This window comes from Amphibalanus amphitrite, unplaced genomic scaffold (genome assembly GCF_019059575.1).
Source record: "Amphibalanus amphitrite isolate SeventyFive unplaced genomic scaffold, NRLGWU_Aamphi_draft 001193F_arrow, whole genome shotgun sequence".
NCBI classification, from domain to species: domain Eukaryota; kingdom Metazoa; phylum Arthropoda; class Thecostraca; order Balanomorpha; family Balanidae; genus Amphibalanus; species Amphibalanus amphitrite.
In genome coordinates, this window is record NW_024882687.1 from 154,208 (window position 1) to 160,207 (window position 6,000).

A 6,000-nucleotide genomic window follows, 5' to 3' on the forward strand; every position below is an offset into this window, starting at 1 on the left:
GCCCAAGCGCACTGCGCGTGAGTGCGCAACCCTAATATTTTCTTTAAAAAAAGTTATGTACACTTCTGGTGGACAGTGTCCTAAACTTCCGATTTGTCTTGGGTGTCTGAGTGGAAAATTCTAGCCACCCAAAATGTGAGAGTGGAAAATTATCCATTCTTATTCTTGAGTGTCATCTTCAGCCCAAATGAGAAATTTTTGGAACGCTGACTGTGAACGGTTCGAAATTCGTCCGACTGGTCAGATGTGTGACTGCAAGCATCATACCGGTCGTGAAGACGCATAAAGCCCTTGTTACACTGCCGAATTTTGGTACACGAATGTGCACGAATATGCAAGTCATCCTTTGTCGCGGACCGATTCGGGATCTTTCTTCCACGGTCTTGGCATTTCGCAGACCAGTCGGTGTCCATCGCGTGACTTTTACGGTTCGTCACGACCGCCACGAATATTTCGTGAAAATGAAAATTTCGTGGCCGTTAGCCGAATTTATAATAAACGAACATGATCGCCAAACAGTCGCCGAGTCGCCGCCGACATGTCGCTGCGTGCGTCGACTTGTTGCCAAGGCATCGCCGACTATTCGCAACAGATTCGCCATTCATTCGCGATGTTCGCCGAAACATGGATCAGCTTCCACCCGCGCACGATTAGGGGGGCCCCACCCGTTTTCTGCAAATCGGGCTCTGTCGGCGAACTGTTCGCCTCTGTCGGTAAACTGTTCGCCGATTTCCTACACGACGTGATTCGGCGACAGGGTCGTGGCCAAAATTCGGCAGTGTAACACGGCCTTTAGGGCTTTAATATCGCTTGCAGACTTCAATCGGCTGGAAGTCGCCGACACTACCTCTAGTTTGATTCTGGCTTATATCGTGTCTATCGGCCAGCCGTCTGAGATCGCTCGCAGGCTTATCCCCGACCGTCTGAACTAGTCTGTTCTTCCACTTTTTACCCCAAGAGGATATTGCAAACAATAGGTTGAACTTTTTCACAAGAATATGTTTCACCGATGGGTACTTTACAGCCTGAAAATGTACGATAAGATCTGCTAGTTCAATTTGAAATGTGAAAACTTAGATTTTTCGGAAAATTACTGGTGGGCCAAATCTTTGAGGCTGGTGGGCCATTTTGGGTCACTGGTGGGCCATTTGGCCCACCAGTTAACATGTTAGCCGAGGCCCTGCAACACGGGAAAATATTCAGTATCATGCCCAGCAAAATGACCAAACTCTTCGAATCAAGAATGAGTTCACCTTACATATAAACGAATGACCTCGGAACCGGGGTTAAGCAAATGTTTGCACAATACACAATGGTTTACAGAACCATTCAATCAAATGTCTCGAGGGTGACCTCGTATCTCACGTACCGTTTCTACTAGCAATCAAATGTCAAGAGGAACAGAGACGTAAGCATCAACAAACTCGAGCCCAGTTCATAGGGTTTAGGCGACAGAACGATAAACTATGCATAACCCTTCCACCTTTTATGAGGTCTTCTCACACGTTGAAATTTCACAATCACGTCGAAACAAATCGAATTACTCAAACCATTGTAAGGGCTAAAACTGTATTTTGCTGCCCTGTCTGTGAATGTTCTGAATTCTCCAACGATCAAAATAAGTGTACGATTTCACCTCAATGTCGTGCATTGTGTCAGAGCAAACACAAACAACAGTTGCGTGTTCAGTTTTCACCAGCACGAAATCTGCGCCGAATCTCTCTGGAAACGGTGCCAGCGGGCCGGTCCGCCCGCTGGCGGGGGCGGGGGCGGGGGCGGGGGCGGCGGGAGTCGATAGCCGCAGCAGCTCCGGGTAATGAGATCAGAGCTCGGGCGTCACAATCGGGCCAAAGTCAGCACCGGCAAACGTGGCGGAGGGAGGGAGGAGAGATGGAGAGAGGGAGAGGGGGAGAGAGAGTGAGAGGGAGAGAGGAAGCGAGAGGGAGAGAGGGGGGAGAGAGAGAGAGAAAGAGGGAGAGAGAGAAAGAGAGAAAGAGAGAGAGAGAGAGAGAGAGAGAGAGAGAGAGAGAGAGAGAGAGAGAGAGAGAGAGAGAGAGAGAGAGAGAGAGAATGGAAAGGGAGGTAGAGTGACTGCGAGTGATGAGAGCATTTAGCGCGAGAGTGAAGATCGTATAGCAAGGGGGATATGTGATAACAATGTGAATGACAAGAGAGAAAAAAGAGAAGGGGCGAGGAATGTAAAGGAGAAATTAACATACAACAATAAATGGATAAAGAAAACCGACAAAGAACGCTAGCTTTTCACCTTTGCTCCCACTACCATGCTCCGAGCGATGAACGCAATCACTTCGGGTGAGCCTTCACGAATGAAAACCAGGTATGTGAAAACAGGTAGATCACCATATTTTGATTGATGTGTAACATATGTAGGTACAGTGTAGATGTTTACAGCCATGTTCAATAATAGATGGTTATCCGTTACCTTCGCAACAAGCAACATTCACTCCAAAATGCAACACCTACATCTTAATTATTGGTATCCGGGAACAAGAACTACCAAAACGGACACTCTGTTACCAGCAGACATCATTTAATACACAGCTCTAAGCTCTTCCCTAATAAAAGCACACATGGATGCTGGTCCCTTCGGTAGCACAGCTCAAACATTGGTCCCGATCTAAAATATAAACGTCTGCGGTCTGCCATACGACCATCGGGCAAGGGCTTCCATAAACAAAGTTGTATCACATTTCGTGTCCATCCGGCTCGGGCGGCTAGGGGCGCCATCAGATCTGCTGAAAGTTGACAGTTGCAGAGAAGAGTTGCAGCAAAGGTAACTACCTTCCCCACTGACAGACGAGCAGTGGCGCAGCCAGGATTTCGTTTCGGGGGGGTCATCGCCTCCAAAGCGGGCCCCCTAGTGTGCGGGCCCCCACCCATTTTTCAGAATCTTTCCATATTTCATACGCATTCTGCTGAGCGGGCCCCCTTTACCTGCATGATAACCCTGAGCGAGTTTGAATCGGAAAATTTTGATAGAACAATAGCTCGGTAATCACCCGGTGTTCAATTTCTACGCGAATTGACCATGACAGAAATATGTTACTATGAGGTACAAATTCGTATCTTTCGAGGCCGAAATGTGCCCCTTCCGCAATATGCATAGCATATATGCAAACGGAGCTGTTGCCTGCTTCTATCGGACAAGATTTAAGTAGTTACATGTGCCTGTCCTAAGTCATCTATTGGCTGCTGTAGAAGATTGTGCCTTTATCCTTCTTCATTACGTAAATTCGATCACTAGAAGTTTTAACCCTCGCCGGCACAGGGGGAGGGGATGATGCAACCCCCCTAAGGGTTTTCGCGAATAACTCGCGTAAAAAGCGGCCGAGCGCGACAACACTTTCAGTACCCTCGCGTTGATCAGTTTTACACCTTAGAAATTGCGACCCTGACTCAAATGACCTTTGACCTGTGACCAACTTTCCGAGACCATGTTTGGCCAGAATCGCGATTCGGCGTATGTCGGCTCGCATCAGCCGCGCGTTTGCAAGCTTTTCGTGGTTTTAAGCGTTCAAACATGTGAGTTGATGCTGCTCCCATGCATTAGAGTGGGTGTCAAGGTCACCTGAAGGTCAGGTCAGGTCATTGACCTATGATGACCTCGGTACTTTTTCGAATTATACAATTACATGTTTCTAGGCTAGTTTTTGGAGCTAAATTCGAATTTAGCAACCATTTGAACATTCACGAAGTAGTTTTGGTGCCTTCGTAACATGTAACGAAGCTGCTAGAGGCGGCTGACACGTAGGTACTACAAATACTCGGCAGGACCCCTACTGGTTGACCTGACATGACCTGACCCGACCTGACCTAAATGCATAAAGACATCATCTGTGATCTAAACTAACATGATAACTATTCGTGATCAGCATTCAGCACCCCGAAAAAAAACCTATAGCAGCCACACTTTACGACGTTCTAACAGGTCCCGATTTCCCCGATTTTTGGGTCATTGACCTGACCTGGAAGGTCAACCAATGACCAGGAACCTTAAAATTGAGTATCATCGGCTTACTGTCGTCACGGGCAACACGTTCGTTTTTTTCCGCGTAGGTCTAGCTCGATCATGGGCCAAACGCGGGGGGGGGGGTCGTACCACCCTCCCCCTTGTGCCGTCGAAGGACGCAAAATGGCTGGAATGGCCTGTGCCGACGAGGGTTAACCCTCGCCGGACCTATTGGTTTTCTACATACGCGCCGGCCGAGGGGGGGGGGGGGCGGGTACGACCCCCCTCGCCGTTTCGCCCCTGGTGAAGCTAGCGCGTCGCGGAAAAAACGAGCGTGTGCGCCGTTACCAGACGCAGAGATTGGTACCCGATTTTAAGGTCCTAGGTCAACCGGTGACCTCTGAGGTCAGGTCAAGTGCCCCAAGGTACGGTTCAGTTTTTGGTGAATAACTTCGCAAAAAACGGCCGCAGAGCGCCGATTTTGGCAGCGTCGTGTTCGTCTCGCTCAGGCGCGTCGAATGATATACTTTATGTCCGGGTCAGGTCAACTTGGGGTGTTGACCTCAGGTCAAGGTCAGGTCAGCACCCCCAGGTCACGAAGTTGATCGAAAGAGGTCATGTCGCATATCATTCGATTCGGCAGGTCTTCCTGAGTCCATTGGTGGCTTTCCCGACTCGCTAGCTCAATTTGATCAAGAGTTATTGACGAAAAACTAATATGACCTTGATGACGTCATAAATGACATCACGCAAGGTCAACATTGCAAAAGTGACGCATCTAACCTTGCAAGGGGTGCATCAAATCACGATTCTGTGTGCTTGAGATAGTTGGAGATCGTTCCCGGCGCCAGGATAGCAGTTTTCATTTTTCCCCATTGACTTATAATGGTGAGGTCACGAAAATGACCTGACCTCATATGACCTTTAGGAAAAATCCGAGATATACAAGTTGTGGGACTTATAATGGATACTAGATCCTGCAAGTTTCATTTCCCTGTGACATCTCCTCTGGCAATGAGGGCGTTGCGAAGTTGCGACATCTGAAGACCGTGCAGAGGTTCACTTATGACGTCATAGGTCAGTGACCTGACCTGACCCAAAAATGCGGTTGGTGTCAAAAGATCCAGCTTGGATCAAAGGTCAGGTATGCCAAGTTTCAGCTCTCTATCGCCAGCGTATTCGGAGCTATCGCGAAAAAAAAACCTATGGGGGGGCGGCACCCGCTCCCCCCCCCTCGGCCGGCGAGGGTTAACGCGCTCATATGGGACATGTATTGCCTTGGGCCGGGTTTGTTGTGGTGGGGTGATGTGGTGACGTAGATTCTGTCTGCTATCGAGGTCCCGGCATGGTGTTACTTAGCGCGGGGTGCAGGCCAGACCGTTGCGCCTAGTGCGCTGAAATGTTCGCGATTTATAGATCAAGGATGGGCAGCGTGCCTTTGAGGGTCTCAGCTCGATCGGATCGATAGCGAGCACATGGCGCGTGCTTAAAAAGTGCAAATTCGCGTCATAGACTTTACAATACATGTATAAATCTGCTTGCAAAATCGTGCGAAAATGGCTAAATTTGCCCGACACTGGTCCGGTCCCCGTGCAGTATCTCGGTAACCGTGAGCCCGATCGGCACGGGGAACACAGTATCGTGTAGAGAATCGAACGGGCTATCGAATGGTGTGCGGTGCAGGGATGGCACGTGCCACGTGCAACCGTGAGGGCACTTATGCTGGAAAATTGACGTTTCGGACAGATTTGGGACTTAATGCTATTTTCGGGTGACTGATGGAGCGGGTTCTAACAACGCCTGTTGGCAAAAGAAATGCACAGCCTCGCATGGAAAAATTGTGAAAAGCTAATTGATCAAAAACAAGGTGGAACAAATCGCTGGAGAATATGGTATTTGTTAATGACTTACTTAATTACACGGGTTTTACTGCATAGGACCTGGTACGTTTGACAGTTGAAAATGGCATAGTTGGAAAGAGCATTTAATTTTGTCCAAAATCCAACCATCGCTTTTGCATGACGAGCAGC